We start from the raw sequence: 18,999 nt of genomic DNA, 5'->3' as shown, positions 1-18,999 counted from the left end.
AAATATTTTAATCAGAGTAAACCACCATGTTCATAACATTAAACATATGGGTAAAAACCCAAGTTTTCAATACACACGTTTCATAGGAATTCATCCTATTTATTTGAATAAAAACATCCATTTTATTCTTAGGTAACTTTATTGCCACTTTTCCAAGCCTTCAGAGCTGTCCAGCTGGCTTCTATTTGGCTTTCACATTTTGTTACCTGAAACGCGTTTTAAAAACATTTTGTCAGTGGGAAATACTGGTGAGTGAATCCCAGTTTAATCAAGTTTGAGTAAAAACCAATTTGCAGTATTGAGGGCACATCCGCAATTACATTTGTATCCAAGACATCACAATTAACATCAGTGGTACGGTCATACTCAACATATGGGATGTTACCACGCCAGTAACCAATTTTGTATACAAAACCCCAACATACCCACTATAATTGTATTCTTTACAAATACTCAATAACTGTCATTTGCATGAAAAGGTATTTAAGGTTTTGTAAAAACATTCCACAAAAGGTTTACTCACAAAAATGAGCATATAAAAAGAAGAATCACTCACATTGCTGTTTTAGGTTTTTCGTAAGGGTTTCCTGGAGATAATCTATAAATTACACAAATGCACGTGTGTTAGTATAATAACCCATTTTAACATTAGTAATACCCTCCCCGAGACGGCATTCCAACGACTACGTCGGGCAGAACCACGACAGCCGTTACGGAACCCTAGATCAATCGGGCAGCGTATCTAATACGTCTCCAGGGGTTATAATACTTACATCGTAGCAGAACCTCGCTATTTTAGGGGGTATAATGCCCGGCTATAGTGTATACTACTTCAGAAATTAAGAAAGAAAGAAAAGATTTGAGCGAGCAGACTGAAGGCCCGATGCCTCCTATTTATATTGCTGAAATCGCGTCCCCACGCGGCCCGCGTGGAGTTTGGGCCTGGCTCTACGCGGCCCGCATGGCCTAGGGCCTAGGCTTAGCTGATCCGGGTCATCTTATAGGTTCGACACGACTTGGACACGTGGCCGCTCCGGGTCACGCCACAAATCCGGACACTCGCGGCCCGCATTGACTTAACCCACCATGTACGCGGCCCGCTTGGGCTTAGGGTTTTGGCAAATCCTGGTTACTACTCGCGCGGCCCGCGTTATGTTTGAGGTGAGGCCCATGCGGCCCGCCTCAACTTAACTTTTATTGTTTTTATTTATTTTATATAATATAATCTAGTTCGAGGGCTCGGTTTTCACATACGGGGTACATATAAAGACAAGTTGATATATTTACAATATATATTAGAGTGTCAGAAATATTATGAGGATGTCAGTTTTACCGAGGGTTGTTATATAAAATTTATGCATTACAAACATTGTTTATTCAAGTTTTTAAAACACAACCTTCGACTAGGTTACAAACCAACAAAAGTGGATGACATCTAAACTTCTAGTTACGACACATGCGTCCAAGATCCATCCTGTTACCTGAAATACATGTAATTTTGGAAAACATCAACAAAAAGTTGAGCGAGTTCATGCGTTTAGTTTGTGTACTGTAATTGTTGTAAATCTTTGAGAGACTCTTTTGTAAACAGGTATGAAAAACGTGTATGAAAATGAATGTTTTACAAAAATTTTAAGGCACGTGAGGACATGGGGAGTACTTATTATGACTCCTTGTCGGAATACTCGTTCTGATTCCTTGTCGGAGTACTCGTTCTGACTCCTTGACTGTGTCGATTACCCTCAACTGTGTCGATTAACCTCGACTGGGACTCCGAAGCACTAGTAGGTATTAGTTTTGACCATGAGTGGGGTTCGGCCGTACCCGTTAGATCTAACCCTCGTCCCTAATTAATGAATGTTTTTAATGGCTTGGTACAAGTTTTCACCAAGGCTTTATGGCATTTTTAGTATTTAGTCTATGCTCACATGATCTAGTATTTCATAGGCGTTTCATACCGTTTAAGCATTTGTAACATGTATTTCACCCCCGAGAGTTATAAAACCAAAAACAATTAAAGAAAAGGGGGAGCATGAACTCACCTGGTCAACAAGCGTAAGCTCCAAATACAACAAATGACAAGCAAATAGCAAATAGGAAATAGCAAAGTCCGCGTCTACGTGAACCGACCTACTCGTGCCCTAAAGCATAAAGGACATCTTAAGGTCTATATAATGTTTCAAATGTGCAAGTTGATCATGTGTCAAATTCACCCCAACTAGCTGGACTTGAAAATGTATTATTATTTTTTTTTTTAACATTCTAGACTCGACAAACCAGTGGTGACATGCCCTTGATTTATAGAAAGTATTTTTATATAAGTTACATAAATATAGATGATATACACATCATATGTCACTCTAGTATTCTACTATGAAGAAAACCGTGTTCAGGTTTATAAAATAAATAATCATTTTAACCTGAGTCGTAACCCGTCTCGCATGGTAAATAAATATGTATAATTATATATTTACTTTAGTGAAATATACCATGAAATGCGTCTCGTGTTTAAGTAAAAATAATATACCTATATTTTTACATATTAATTTCTATAAAATAACATATTTATAATAAATGGAAATTATCCCTTGAACTAGTGTATATATACCCATAAACTGTGTTCATACAAATTTAATAACATCATATATATATATAAATCATTGAGTCTTTCAACCTATAATATTTAGCTACCAAAACTTGGTAAAATATAAGTCTCGTTGGAATTTCTAAATTACTAATATACATGTTTATGAAATAGCAAACCCAACAATAAATATTTCATTATTGTTCATAAAGATATAAGGTCATGCCAAATATATATACTTTCATAAAAATAATTTAAAATATCACAAATTTATATTAGGTCTTCTAGTATAAATTGAAAACTAGACCCAATACGTTGTAGATTAACCGAATATTTTAGAAATACACAATCTCTTGTATTATATCATGGCCATATCAACATGTCTTGTGTAACAATCAGTGGAGGCATGACGCCCTTTTTCTTTGTATCTAGTTATTCATTTTCCTTAGAAAACAATGTTCGTTATCTAGTAACCTTTATAAGTTCAAAAAGTTAAGCTAACTTCAACCACCAGGGTGAACCTTTCTTCATAATCAAACTTGTAAAATGAAAAGAGTAGATAATTTTTTTTAAAAGGTTAATACTTCTTACCAAAAAGAAAAGGTGGATGAAGAAAAACCAATAGATCTTGAACCCTTGAGATTAACCAAGCTTGCTACATTAACACACCACTAAAACTTGATCTTATGTCTTTATTCGTGTGGCTTTTAAAAAATGACAAGAGTAATTGGGAAAGGGTGGGTTTGGTTTGGTGTTTAGAGAGAGAGAGAGAGAGAGAGAGAGAGAGAGAGAGAGAGAGAGAGAGCCTCGTGTGGCTTTTAAAAAATGACAAGAGTAATTGGGAAAGGGTGGGTTTGGTTTGGTGTTTAGAGAGAGAGAGAGAGAGGCTGGATGGTGAATGAATATCTCTAACCTCAAGTCTTGAAAAGTATATATAAGGCTACATGATTCCCAAAATCATACAATTAAAAATAAAAATGAAAGCATGGTCTCCAAGCAAGCTAACCAGCTAGTTGTAAAATGGTTTTTGATTTGAAAAGGATTTGGGAATTCAGTTGGATCAGAACCGAATGGGATATGTGTGTTGTACTTCATAGGATATTTTGAATCCTACTCTATGATAACTAGTATTTCTTGGGAACATGGATTTGTAATTTAATATTTTTAGAAATTTCTCTACTTATTTCTTTTTCAACAATCACCAGGGGAAAGTAAAAGGATGTGGAAATCACAAGACCTTTCACATGGATTCCCAAGAATACAAAAGGTATGGCCTAAATCCATTAATTAATAAAAGTAGGAATTTAAATCACCACATGTGATTTCCTTGTACAAAGTTGGGTGAGATTTTGATAAGGCATCGTATGCTATATAAAAGGAAGTGAGAATTGTTTTCTTTTTAACAAACAATTCTCTAATGTCTCACAATGTTTTATAGTTGGGTGACTTAACTAAAAGATGGTATATATACATAAGGATGGGGAATTGGTTTTGGTGGCCTAGATATTATATCTAGATAAATTTTCATTCTATAAAACTAATAAACTTATTAGTTTATCAAATTTCTATATATATATATATCATAACATTTTACTACCAAAGTACGTATAATCATATTATTAAGCGCATATTGTAAACTTATGTATGAAATAATACATATCCAGTCATGATACCCTATATGATTTATCACCGACGTTCGTGCGTGACAAGTTAAATCATGTGACCCGGTAATTTATAAAAAAAATTATCAGATGCAAAATTTGACACGGATAGACATTGTCATGCACATGACGACCAATTTAATAAATACTGAGTAAGATGTTAGGCTGAATTTGCGGGTTGTCACAGATTGTCACACCGCGAAATATCAGAGCTTGGCGTGAGAGGACCGGTATCTTCATTGCACAGCGGAAGCAAATAAGCTAAGACTTCTAGAAAACGAACGCCCACTAAGTACTCGAATCTCCAATGGTTCTCCTATTCCAACCGTGCCAGAATTTGAGAAAGTAACCTGAGAAAGAACAGATGAAAAATCAAATATAAAGTTGAGCGAGTTCATAGTTTGTTTGTAAAAGATTTGAAGTAAATCTTTTTGAATAACCGGTTTTTGAAATATTGTTGAGAAAACGAATTTAAAATCATTTTCTTTGGCATGTTATATGGAAACTTTGTATTCGTGAAACTTCGTATTCGTAACGCATTATGTTCGTAAAACCTTGTATTTGTAAACTCTTGTGTTTGTAAAATTTTGCGTAACCGTCAATGTCCACCCTGACATTGACAACATGCATGCATAATCCTATGCGATGTATTTGTATAAAACATGGTATGCAAGTGTAAGTTTGTAGACTGTAACACGTAAGTTTGTAAGTTGTAAATTCAAGGAAGTCGGAGATCGCTAATGGTTTGCAAGGCCATTAACAAATGTGACGACATAGGAAGCATCCAAACCATAAGCATTTTTCCGTCGATTTACGACTAAAGACATAAAAGCACTCTAGGTAGAACGTGGCCCAGAGTGTGGCTGCCTAAAACCCATTAGATCTAACATTTTGTTTCGCGGTCTAGGTATATAGTTGATTAATGGTGCTTATGTTATGCTATTTGTGACATGATCTATTGTGTCATTCCTTAGTTTAATGTACCCTTTGTACTTGTATTTTCCTGTAGTTTAGAAAACTAAACTACGTGTGTGTGCACATTTCGAAAAACACGCTTGTTTGAAAAACTGGTATAATGGACATAAATCTTTTGTAAACCATTTGTGCTTAACGTAATTCACAAACCATTTGTATTTTCAAAACTTGTTTAAAAGCATGGTTTAGAAATGTATAACGTAAGTTCGTTGAAAGCCTTGTATGCTTTTTACAAAATGTGCATGTCTTTCCACCCCGAAAACATTTATAATAATGTAAAACCGTAAAAAGGTGGGGTTATGAACTCACCTGGATTTTCATGTGCAAAGCTAGCTAAATACGACTTCGTGATGTCGTTTCCAAAACATGACTCGCTAGCATGCATTCTATAATATCCCTAACACGGAATATCTTATAAGTTTCTAAATAAAAGTGGTAACTAAACTACGTGTCACTGAGTTCTACCGAATCGTTAACCGAACGATTCGACGGTAAGTTGTTAACTTAATGAAAACAATTAAGTTATACTTGTTTAGCCCGTTCATTGTCGGTAATAATTTACTAAGTCTTGAAAAGCACTTAGTTTTCGTGAGATTTAGAATATGTAAATATTTATATAAAAATATATAAATATATCGGTAGAATCTCGTTAGTCGTCTTGAGAAGTCGTTTGTGTATGTAATAAACATTATATGAAAATAACATGTAACGAACTCGTATTACGTCTCGCGTCGTAGAGGTTCGTCAAAATAAATTCGTATGCCGTTAGGCGTTTGAAATAAATATATAAACCATATTTATTTTGTAAAAGAACACGATGTCACACCCCAACCGATGGCGGAAACATCGGGGCGCGTCACTGAGCGAAACAGATTGTCCAAAAGTTTCCATAATAACTACGATTACCAATTATTTAAAGCATCACGTCCTATACTATGACATAAAAAGTAGCATAGTTATTACAGACAAAATCAAGACAAATAGTTCTGTTCCGATAACTCAGATTTCAAATAAAAATAAATTGTCTTTGTTTCTAGACTCTTTCCTAGCCTCGATTTCACAGCAAGCCAAGCATTTTAACATTTTAAGCACCTGCCACATACGTTAAAGTAAAAGTCAATACACATAGTGTAAAGGTGAGCATACAAGTTTAATAGACATAATAGAGTTCGAAATTGTTTACGCATAACCAGCACGTACAACATCTGAAATTCAGCATGTAAGTTATCGACATGATCCTATCAATACCAATGACTGCGGGTTGACTGCGCAAGGCAGTTCGTAATACATATTCACCACTGTGAATCATGTGATTAATTGTCCTTAACAACCCCTGAGTGAACAGGTGCTGAGTCCAAACTATAGTACTATCGTTGCTAAGGCAGGTAGACAACAATCCATGTGTAAACATAACAAACAAGCAATCATTGAGTCACGTATACATGCAGTAGCGGTTAGCGTTAAAGTATTGCGTAGTGTGTTCGATGTGATTTAGAATAAGTAACGTATGTAACACCCAAAAGTGCGTAAAGCAAAAAGGGTTCGAGTATACTCACAGCAATGATGGATTGAAGGGAGCGCTAGAGTGAGTTTAGCCTGATCAGAACGATAGCATAAATGATAAGTGGCACGTAAAACGATGCAAAGTGTCAATGGATTGGACGGTAATCCGATCGGATGGCAATCCGATCAGATGGCCAGTCGATCGGGTGGCAATCCGATCGGATGGCTGTCCGATAGGACGACAATCCGTCCCAGTTGACCTGATCGTCTCTACACTTGGTTGTTTTGATAGTTTTGCGGTTTTCTCGAGATGGTATGATAACGTGCCAAACAACAGAAACCTCGTCCAGACTTAGTAACCCGATCGGACAGGAACCACCCTAGTCCGACCAGCTAACTATTCGAGACGGTGTTTCATGTTTAACCCGAAATCGGTAGTCTCTTGGATAGAATTCAGATCTTGAACCAACGTATCAACAAGAAAGAGTAGAAGATCAGTACAAGGCCCGATTCTATCGGTTTTTTAGTGCATTGAGTGTAAAAGAGTTGAAAGAAAGTTAGAAACCATCTTTCAATCCTTTTCACCATGAATATGTTCAGATCTATGCAAGATCTTTGTTTATTTATGTGGAAATCATTGAGATCTAAGTTGTTTTTGGTGGATTGAAGCCAAAACATGAAGTTCATAAGAAGTTCATGATGACATCATCCTAGAACACCTCAAATCTAGTGATTTTACGGTTAAAAGTTGATATTCAAAAGATAGAAAGGTGTAGGAGTGCGTGTAGATTGAGAAAGTACAAGATTTAGGTTGAAAACTTACAAGAATCGCGAGAAATCGGAAGAAAAGTGGGCTGGAGCGTGCTGGGTCGAGTGGGAGCTGTCACATCAAGTGATGTGACATATGAAGGGTATTTATAGGGTTTCCCCAAATGGAAAGTAGGGAAAGTGGCTGGTCGATCGGGTGGCAGCCCGATCGGGTGGCAGCTCGATCAGGTGGCAACCCGATCGGTTGGCCACTCGATTCGAGTGTTTGGCGCGAGAGTTTTGCTGTTTCGATTCGCGTGTTGAGCGTTGCGAGGCGATAGAGTTATCCATTAATCCCAATTACTATATCTAACATACAATCATCCTAAATATCTTGCGTTTAGTGTCTGCGATTCGATTGTAATAGCGTTGCGATTGCGTTTCGATTAATCACCACAACATATACATAAATAAACATGCACAAGTAACACATAGGTAACACTCACACGTAAAACAATATCCAGGACATATAATTCGAGTTGCGAATGCGATTGCGATGCGATAAGCTATAAAGCGATAAAACATGCGATAAACATCGATTATAACAAGTACCCCACATAATACAACTAACGTTACAAAGTAAATAGACTATCTACAAGTAAAAGAAGTCAAAACGGTAGTTGAGCAAGGAGTGACAGATCGCAATTAGCAATCTTTTCTTCCTTTGACTTCAGTGTTGACTTTGACTTCCGAAACACGGGGTGTTACACACGAGTCGTTTGGTGTTTGAAATAAATATATAAACCATATTTATTTTATAAAATACTTCGCGTTATTAACGTTTTTGTAGATTATAAAGTGTCGTTGAAATTTTTTTTTTTTTTTTTAAATATACTTTGTATTTGATTTTACAAAAATTATTCGAATTTGTTAGTTTCGTTTTATAATAAAACGCGTTTTATTTTACGGATTTTCTTGAAAAACGGGCAGAGTTTCCTCTGTTTTTGTACGCCCCCGACAACACAAGTTGTCGTTATTTTTCAAAATTCAACAATAGTCAATCGCCGTATATCAATTTTTCCCATTATACTAAATAAAATTTCGCTAAATATGTCGAAACGTAAACTATAAATCGAATCGGTTCAAGCTCGTTTTCACGGAAATAATAAAAAACTATAAAGATAACGAAATAAACGCGCCGTTATTTTTTACTAAGTCTTCGCATCAAAATGTCGAGCCGCTTGACTGAGTTGACCTAGTCAACTGAGTTGACTCGGTTTGACCGTGTTGACCAAGTTGACTCAGTTTGACCGAGTCGAATCATTCCTCGAAACCCAAAACTGAACAGATCTGCTGTTGACTTTTTTTTACCGACCCGAACAAAGCCGAAACTGACCTAGTCTGACTTTTGACCACCGTTGACCGAAACCCAAACCCGTAACCATGCGAACCCGAACCACCTAAAAATAGATTCGAACCAAGCTTGAACCATGACCGAACCAAGTTGAATCGTGGTCGCTTGAGTCTGAGTGGAGCTCCACACATCAGCCGCAACATGACCCAAGTCAAAATTAGACATCATTTTTTGGAGAAAGGAGGAAGAAAATAAAAAAAAGAATAAATAGAATATCGGAAGCCTCATTGGAGCTCCGGCGGCTTCCGCCGCCGTCGGCCATCGCCACCGTCTCCGATCTTCATCATCATCATGGATCATCCTTGCCTAAAACACTATCACCACCATCATTCAAAAAAGATAAATCGGACCGAGCAGTGATGCCGCCGCCGCCACAGCGGCGCTGCCGTCGCCGGCTCCGCCCTCTTCTCTTCCTCTCTTCGATTCTCTCTCTCCTGTGACTTCCCTCTTCAGCCGCCATGCACCGCACCATCACTGGCCTTGCCGGTTCCGCCGTCATGAGGTGAGGAAGATATAGGGATGGGGGTGAGGTTAGGGGGGTGTCAAGGCATCTCGCTGAAGGGGGGGGGCTGTCGCCGGCAGCCGGCTTGTTTTGGGGGTCACAGAGTAACCGATAGGGGGTGTGGATACATGGTGTGGGTGTTTGAAAGCTTGATGAAGGAGAAGAGAGCTTCAAGACCTGTAGATGATTTATGTTAGGGTTAGATTCAAAATGGGGGGGGTGAAGGAGATAAGAGGGATTTTATATGGTTAGGGTTTTTCTCTTAATGGGCTTGGGCCCAAGGCCCACAAGCCCACTTCCCGTGTTTAAGTGGCCCGTTACTTCTACGAGATCCGTTTACGAACCCGAAACCCATAGAACATCGTAATTTATCGTTTTAGGATTTAAAAGACGTAAAATAGCGTCGGTGGTCACGTTTGACGCGTTCGCTCATCGATTACGGTAAAAAAATCGCGTAAAATGCGTCGTTGCCGTTTTAATCCGTTTTTCGATCCAGATTCGACTACGGATATTAAAATTTAATTACGAAGCTGAATTTATCCTAAAAATTTTAGTTGTGAAGGTATTACAATCTCTCCGACGCTTCCATTTTGTTGTCGATGCGTTCCTGCAATCGCGTTGTTCGTTCACGTTTGCGATTTGTGACGTTTGAAAGCACGATAATTTCGTAAAACTAAATTTATAAATATAAAATATTCGTATAAAATTTGTATTTGTCGGCGTTATCAATATTTCGTACGGTTTCAAATCGTTGTTGTTTAACGTTTCGCAGATTCTCCGCAGATCATCATACGCGCACTGAAAGGTCGAATAGACGTTCCTAGGAATACCAAGGGCCTAATTAAGTTAATTTGAGTCTTAAACACTATTTATTATCGTTCTAATGCTTGATTTGCGCGTAATTCGGGGGTTGTCACAATGATGATGTCAACTACGTCACGATACTCCCCACTGGGCCCACCGGGTTATGTGGAAATATCGGGGTGTGACAATCATGTGAAGATGACGCAAGCACGGAAGGCAAACGGGTCAAGAGGAGGCGAGGAAGTGATCACGAATACGGAAGCTTAAATGTAAGTGCCTATCAATCTCACTTCTTATTTTCTTTAGATGACGTTATCTATATTTGAATAATGGAAATCAATTAAGAATGTTTAAATAATGGAACTGCTAGTATGAGAATTGTTGTAATTCTTGTTCGATGTCAACCCGGTGAAACCTAATCGTAGGGGTAAACGGGTCAAAACTTCTAATAGAAAGGTTTAGCCGAAGAATATGGGGATGGGTTGGGAAAGGTATGGAATGAATAGGGAACTTGAATAATGATTATTTTACATATTAGAACCCTCAGGACACACAGTTAGTGAGTAAAAAGAATAAAACGCAGAAATCGGCGTCTAAGTTGCAGAGCAAGTACAAAGTTGTGGCATGTATGTTGATATGGTTTCTTTATGAACATGGTTAAGTTTTCAATAAGTAAAACTTATTAGAATACTATAGATATGTGAAGGGACGGAACTAGTAAATGTAACATACTTGTAAAAGGGGAATAGTGCGCCTATTATAGAAGGGTGTTCAAAGGAAATTAAGTGAATGTGTACGCACGTGTTGTAATTTAATGTGGAGACCATAGTTAAATGTAGTAAGACATGAGTGTATGCATAGACTAGTATGTTAGAAAATTATATGTATAGAAGAAGTGTTTAGGACTTGCTAAAAGATATGTGAGCATGTAAGTTGTATGTAAGATTTTGGCTAGGGAAGTACGTATGTCCATAGTAGGATTTATTATACACGAAAGAGTTGAAATAGACAATATGGATGTGTGTTATTAAACCATACGTTTCTGAATGAAAGAGACTTGTACATCGATATGTATGGTGTTAATACACACACACACATATGAGTACTGATGATACTAATCGAGTTGCTTCCGAGAATGAAATGAAGTGCAGGTACGTTATTGTTGACTCATTGAAGGTTAGACTCCGAAATGAAGGGCTTGAACTCAAAAGGATAACCGAACGAAATCTTTAAGAGAATAGAATGCAACGCGAACACGTGATCCAATAGTATACAATTCAGATACTATAGATATCACGTCACTAAGTACTAATGATGTGAATGTATGTGGTGACTGCAGGTTACACAGAATCAAGGATCATCATCAGGAGGTGTAAACGGTTGGAGATCGAGTCATATCATAAATTGTACGAAAATACGTTATTATGTAATTCAGTAAACATAAGTTGTGTTTTATTTCCTAAATGAGAACGTAGAATGTATTCAATATAAAAACGTTATTTTAAAATGGACCTTCAAGTATGTCAAAGCGTTTACAAAGAAAGAAATTTTAAGACTCGTATTTCCGCCGCGTCTTTGTGTTTAAAAACGTGTTAGGGTCTTACACCAAAATGGATCCATATTTGTTCACCTACAAACGAGGCACCAAAATTCTCTACATTCTGGTTTATGTTGATGATATTATCGTCACGGGCAATGACATGATAGCTGTCAATCGTGTCATACAACTACAAAGTCAAGCATTTGTTATTAAAGATCTTAGCACCCCTTGAATTCGTTCTAGGGATTGAGCTCGTTCCCCAAGGCAAGAATGTTCTTCTGTCACAAAAGAAAAGCATCTCGGATATTCTACATCCTAATGTCCTCACTGACTGCAAACCGGTACCTCTCCATTGAGCTCGTCACAACAATTATCCAATAGAGACAGTCCGCTGTTATCTGACCTAATCAAATATTGTCAGTTTTGGGGCTCTTCATTGTGTCACTTTATCTCGACCTTTAACAAGGCCTGCCAATACATGCATGCTCCTACCGAGAACCACTGGTCGGCTGCCAAACGTATTCTTCGTTATCTAAAGTGCATAACTAATCATGGCTTGCACATTCGTCATGATTGCAGTTCTAATCTACAAGTCTTCATCGACGCTCACTGGTAAAGCTCCACACTGCGGGCCTTCTTGGATACTAACTGAGCTGGTTATCCCGACGACCATCGATCCATTGGGGGATTCGCCTTATACATGGGCTCCAACCTCATCTCCTGGATTAGACGAAAATAGAAAACGATTTCACAGTTCTCCACAGAATCAGAATAAAAAGCCCTGGCTGATACAATGGCTAAACTCACATGGTTAGAAGCTTTGTTGAAAGAGCTTGGATCGGACACAACTTCTGTTCAACTCTCTGTTATGATAATCTCGGTGCTATATATCTACCCAAGAACCATGTCTTCCTTGCCAGAACAAAGAAAGTTAAAGTTGACTTTCATTTTGTACGAGAAAAGGTTGCACAAGGAAAATTAAAGTTCCAATTCATATCTACAGAAGATCAAATTACGGACATCTTTACAAAACCTCTGCCTACTTATAGATTTACATTCTTACGATCCAAGCTAGCTACAACAGTTCGTTACCCGGCCTTAGCTTGCGGGAGAATATTAGACAGAAGTGATTTATGATTACTTAGAATTAAATTTATGTAAATATAGCTAGAGATAGCTTTGTGTAAATATGGGTTAGTATATGACCCCTCCTTGTTGTAAACCCTAACTATCCCAATCAATACAACTTTTACAATTACACACACATTAAGGTGTTTTACTCCAACTAACCACAAGAACCTCATGAAAATGCAGTGTACTCCAGTGTTCTTTGGTTCCTCACCCAATCTAAATCTCACCTTTAACTGTCTAAAAAGACAACAGCACACATAGCCCACTTCCACAATGCATTACATCAATACCTGCTCAAACCATTTTAAAATACAGTGATGCAGCCTAGCAACCAGCTAAACCTTGCACATATGAACATGGTACACGGTCTAATTAAGATGGAAGCTTTACCATTGTTCTAATGCAGAAAGTGCATATTTTGGCTATCCTACAGTAGTTTTTAATGATTAACTAAAAGAATCAGATTAAAACTTAGGAGACAATAAAGTTGAATCGAATCAAAAGACAGTTAAATGCATTATAATTTGAAATCTGATAAGGAGTAAATTAACATAAGCAATCTCTTTGGACTAAATATCAAGTTTTTTACCGACAAAAGTACACATGTTAACCGATTTATTCACACTCAACTTTCTTTTGTGTTAGCGTGCTTCTATTAGTTTTTGTTTTTTAGTTCGTATGATCGATAATGGTCACTCCTTTTATTTATTATCATTGCGCTTGGCACGTCTCTCTCGGGAGTGTCTAGAATGTATGGCCACTCTATGACGAAACCTGGCACAAATTATGCAGCATGCCAAAGCAACAAAAGGAGACATGATTAAGTCTTCTGGCCATGAAAATGACTTCACATTTTCTCCTTTTTTACTGTCATCATTTTTGGGGATCATTTAATCAATCATTTTTCTCATGATCTTTTTTCTTCATTATTCTCTCTCTAAAGATGGTGATAGTTATTGCTGCATATGTGGGTACTGTCTACTAACTGACACTACTTGATGCTTAAATCTCACATTTTCTGCTGACACATTTTACCAACTTTTAATCCTAACATTATGGCTGAACTTTACTGACTTCAAATTAATCAGTTTCAGCTTGATATTTGAATCACTTGATCTTGTGGTTAGGTTAATTAGTTGCTTTTATGAGCATTATTTATCAAGTATATATAATAAGTTGAACTTGTGAATGTAGGAGATATATACACCTTTTTGGGGGTTAATTTATGTTCACATTCATGCCTTACTAAGCTGCAGTTAGTACCAGGAGTAGTAGTATTAGTTTGTGTTTGTTGTCTTGAAGAGTTGAAGCATGCATATGTCTGAGATTCTTTTGGACTCATTCGTTTTCTTCTTAACCTTTCTATTATTTTGTCTGCTAGAATTAATTTCTGCAGTATCCCATCACAGTTATAAATCTACGAACTCTCTCTCTCTCTTGCTCATGTCATGTCTCTATCTTTCAATATAGACTGCCTGCATATCACTCAGACATAGAAGTTAAGAGATCTTAAGACTAGTGCCAGTGTGAATTTATGGACCAAAAATGTAGTTTGTAACACAAACATACACGTACTTAGACTATCTCCATCGCTGTCCGTAATCCTCCGCCCTTGCCACGCTGGATCTGTCCTTAGCGTTGGAGGTTCACGTCTGATAACGTCCGAATATGAGGAGCCCTTGCAGAAGGGCGTAGAGTTGCCTCGGTCCAAACGTTGGGGTGGGCCCAACTCTGGCTGTAATTGAAGGAGGCGAGAAGTTTTTCATCGGAAGTTTTGGAGAAAAGGAAGTTGGAGTTGCAGGTCATGGGTTTGTTGAGCAAGTGAAGAAAGAAAGATATTTTGAGAGAAAAGAATATTATTATTTTGTAGAAGGTTTGAACTTTAAAGTCAAAAAAGTTGATTTGAAGTTACAATAGTATTTTATTAAAATAAAACTGAAACTACACATATATATAAATATATAAACTAAACGTTTTAAATTCTAAACCAAAATTAATAAACAAATATAATTATTTAAGTATTTATATTAAAAGCAAAATGAGTGATGATGTGGAAAAATGGGTAAACTTAAATAAAAAGTGAGTGAACTTAAAGGTAAAATGGGTGATGATGTGGAAAATGTAAGGATATGTAAGGATGTTTGTATGGTTGGAGATGAAATTGATGGTTTTTAAGGATTTATATGGATTTTTAATGATATGATGTGGCAGCTGATTAGGCAGCTAAGGACGCCTAAGGGCGCCGTTTGCATTGGAGATAGTCTTATAGATTTTGATGAACTAGTTTTCTTTACTAATTGATCATAAATTTCGTCTTCACAAGTTAGCCTAGTGGTTAATCACTTGGTTTCTTACCTTGAGGTCCCAAGTTCAACTCCCACTACCATTACTTTGAAGGACATTGGTGGTGACAATGAAGTTTAGAACTATGTCTCTCAGAAGGTTGCCAGTTCGAAATCGAGCCGAACGGGGTTTTACCGCAGTGGGCCTTCGGGCGGGCTCGTTTTTCCCAGAACTGGTGGCTTGGTGGCTCGGGTATGCATCCAACTTTGACCGTTATGAAGGAGGGGATGCATTTGCTCGATTGAGGGCATCTCAGGATGCTTATCCGGTGATTTAGATGGCCAGTCAAAAAAAATTGATCATAAATTTCTGTCCAGTTGTTGACTCGAAACTTTTAATGAAATATGTTAACTTGAAACTTTTAATGAAATACTAATCATCACTGGACCATCAAAGTTAAAATATATAATGAAGCGATTAAAAGTTATTCAGAATATATAGACTAGTTCCGGGGACCATCAAAGTTAAAGTATATAATTAAGTGATTAAAAGTTATTCAGAATATATAGACTAGCTGGAGTCCTAATTATATTTTTTTGGTATTAACGAAGGGAACTATTATGCATTAATGTTTCGTACCTTGTTAAATTATATTGCAATCTAGACTCCATCTCATGTTTAATTGACATTATCAGTTGGTATTTTTTGAATGGATCAGCTAGCGGGCGGAGATGGACAGAATTGCTACAATGGCTGCTTTAGAAAGAAGAAATATTCAGGTAGGAAGAAAAAAATGTGTCTTCTATGGTCACGACTTGGAGACGGCGGAGCACTTGTTCTCGGGGTGTTTTTTTGCTACTGGTGTTTGGGCAGCGATTGCGACATGGTGTAGGATACCAAACTTCTTTGTTTTTTCGGTTCGGGATGTTGTTACGATCCATCAATCGGTGGGGCTGAAAGGAGATAAGAAAGTAGCGTTTCAAGGTATTATCTTCATTGCTTTATGGTGTATTTGGAAAGCTAGAAATGATCGCATCTTCTCGGATAAAAAACTAAAGGTTGTCGAAGTGGTTGCGGAGATAAAGATTTTGAGCTTTTTGTGGTTTAGATGTAGATATAAAAATGGATGTATAGACTGACAGACATGGTGTAAATTCGAGGTGATGTAATTGTTTGTGGTTTGGTCGCGTCTCTTTCTCCTACTTGGAGTCTGAGATTGCGTTTTTGGTGTTAATAAGATTATCTTTCAAAAAAAAGCTGACATAAGGATAATATATGTCAACTATCTTAAAGTGTCATGAGAATGGGTTTACAAACTCTCTTAAAGTGCCCATGATGATACACTCGGTGTTTCAACAAGTGCCGAAAGTATGGAAGGAAGCATCCAAAAGTTTTAAAAGCTAGAGACATACTCTAGCTTAAGGAGTGTTAATTTATATTGTAATTGAGACTACATATCTTATGTTTAATTGGCATTATTTAGTACTATCCCAATTCCTAAGTTTTATTATAATGGGTCACAATATTGACGGTTGAGGGAGCACCGAGCCTTCCAAAACGTGTGCTATCATTTCATATTATAATCACAATGCTTAATCTTCTATATATGCATAGTGATCCTTATGATCACGGATGTTAAGTATTCTGTTGACTTAATTATTCCATATTTGTGTTCTATTTTCTCCATGTTTCATCTCACTATATGCATATAATCGCGTACATCTACAATATTATAGCCTTGGTTTGATCCCACATTTTTTTAATTTGGTCAGCTTGTTTCATATTCTAGATACTGTTATAGCCGAAGAGCTTGTAACCTAGTGGTATTAAAGTGCGCGATAAAAGGTATTCTTCCTAAGCGGTTGATGGTTCTAATCTCATAGTGAACATTGGTGTGAGTTGGTAGGTTTAGGGGGTGTATGATTATGATTAAGACATTAAAAAAATTAAAATTAAAAATATTATTGACAGCTGACCCACTAATAGGGTTGATCACAAATTGTGACTTTCTTTATTACATATTACATAATCATTTCAAATATCATCTTTCTACAGAACTGTAGTATTTAACTTATGCAGCTCATCAACTCCATAAAGTTTGTTACCTTTTCTATTTGAGTGTACCAATCACTACTATATATAATTTAGACTGGTTATGCAGCTCATCAACTCCATAAAAGTTTATTACCTTTTCTATTTGAGTGTACCAATCACTACTATATATAATTTAGACTAGTTGAAAAATTAAAAAGGGATTCTAATATTTAATTAAACTCGTTCATCAAAAGAAACCAATAAGTAATATAATTATAATACCTTATTTTTTAAATATAATAGTTTCTTGTTGATACTAACAAATCACGATGTGTTGTAATAGAGCCGGTTGGTATTAAATTAAGGATTGAGCTCTAGTTTAATGGAACAATTAAGGATTGAGCTCTAGTGTAATACAACAATACCAACAAATTAGGTTCTATGTGTGATAATAAGGTTGATCGATTCTAGGATTCTTTTTTCTGTTCTTTTCTGAAACTACTGCTGTTATCTACATAGGGTTTCAATTCATGCTGGTTTAAAAAATATTAAAAGCACCAAATACTTTCCAGCGTCAGTGATTCTTAAAGTGAAGTATCAATGATTTTAGGGTTTAATGGGCTCGATTATCTCCTTTGTAAAATTATTGTTGTTATCTACATAGAATTTGATGCTTAACTATAAGATTTACTAGAACGGAGTAGGATCAAATACAAATAACATTTCGTATACAAATTGTAAGAACCATTTAAAAAGTGTCATTTAACATCCAACCAATTATAGAGAAATGATAACCTAAATATTATCAATTTTCTTGAATTCCTTATAATTATGCTAACAAGCAAATTAATTCTTTATTTGGATCTTTCTTTTATTCTGACAAATATTTTACATAGGGACAGATAACCGATATATTACTGATATTAACTGCATAGGATACTAAGATCCGTGGATAGAGGAAAACTGGAACGTCTAAATTGGGCTTCGTGTCTAATTTTATTTTCTAAAGTTTATATTGCGGGATGTATATAATCTAGCACCTTACTAATTTTATTTATTCTTAATTGATAAAATATTTCTGCCCTTAAAAGAATGAAACACATCCAAAAAGTTTAGTGGTCAGCACTAAAGTTTTAATGGCAACTACAACAATACAAGTCTCTAACTCAATTTTTTTCTAGAGAAATTACCCACTTAACCCTACTATACCCATTCTTTTATCAAAATATGAGCAATTACACCTTTTTACCAAAATCCCAAACAAATTGTAACTTCAGTGTCGAAATTTATCCCAATAAGACCTAAACAAGCAATCCAACTACAAATTTTCTTTGATAGTTTTAAATCAGGATATATAACATAACATCATAACTTAAGTGATCACTATCTTTTTATTGATTTTCATCTCTCATTTCAATATAATATGTCTCACTCTGATAAGGTGGTCCCAAGAGTAATAAGCAATATAACAGTACTGGGATATCTTTATAATTTCTTATTCCTTTGGTCCCTCCTCTATACATACACGGGGTAGCTGGCTTTATCTACGCTGCAACCCTTCTGTGGTTCACACCACAGCTTTCTACAAGATCCATATCCTGCAAAACTCATCTAATTAATTAGTTAGTTATATTTATTTTCAAATTGATTGTAAATATTGATAAAATAATATCTGTCTAAAAATGCTAGCTAGCTTATATATGTACAAAGATATCATTGACCAACCTTGGCACTTTGAAATTGTGCCTTCTATATACTTATTTTGTTTCAACCAATTTAAGAAGTGTATTGTAAGATTATATATTGTTAAAAGACCATAAA

The 18,999-nt window shown here is 36.3% G+C and overlaps 1 long non-coding RNA gene across 1 annotated transcript; it reads right to left on the bottom strand.

Moving 5' to 3' along the window:
* Positions 1-1,420: 1,420 nt before the first annotated feature.
* On the bottom strand, positions 1,421-3,470 carry LOC110874968. Its single transcript, XR_002556391.2, has 3 exons — positions 3,176-3,470; positions 2,043-2,141; positions 1,421-1,481 (listed from the first exon to the last, which is right to left on the bottom strand). It is a non-coding gene; the product is annotated as an uncharacterized LOC110874968 (long non-coding RNA).
* Positions 3,471-18,999: the final 15,529 nt, after the last annotated feature.

The sequence above is a fragment of the Helianthus annuus genome, chromosome 9 (assembly GCF_002127325.2).
Source record: "Helianthus annuus cultivar XRQ/B chromosome 9, HanXRQr2.0-SUNRISE, whole genome shotgun sequence".
Lineage (NCBI taxonomy): Eukaryota > Viridiplantae > Streptophyta > Magnoliopsida > Asterales > Asteraceae > Helianthus > Helianthus annuus.
Note: the sequence above shows the minus strand (reverse complement) of the source record. Positions and strands in the feature narration are given on the sequence as shown.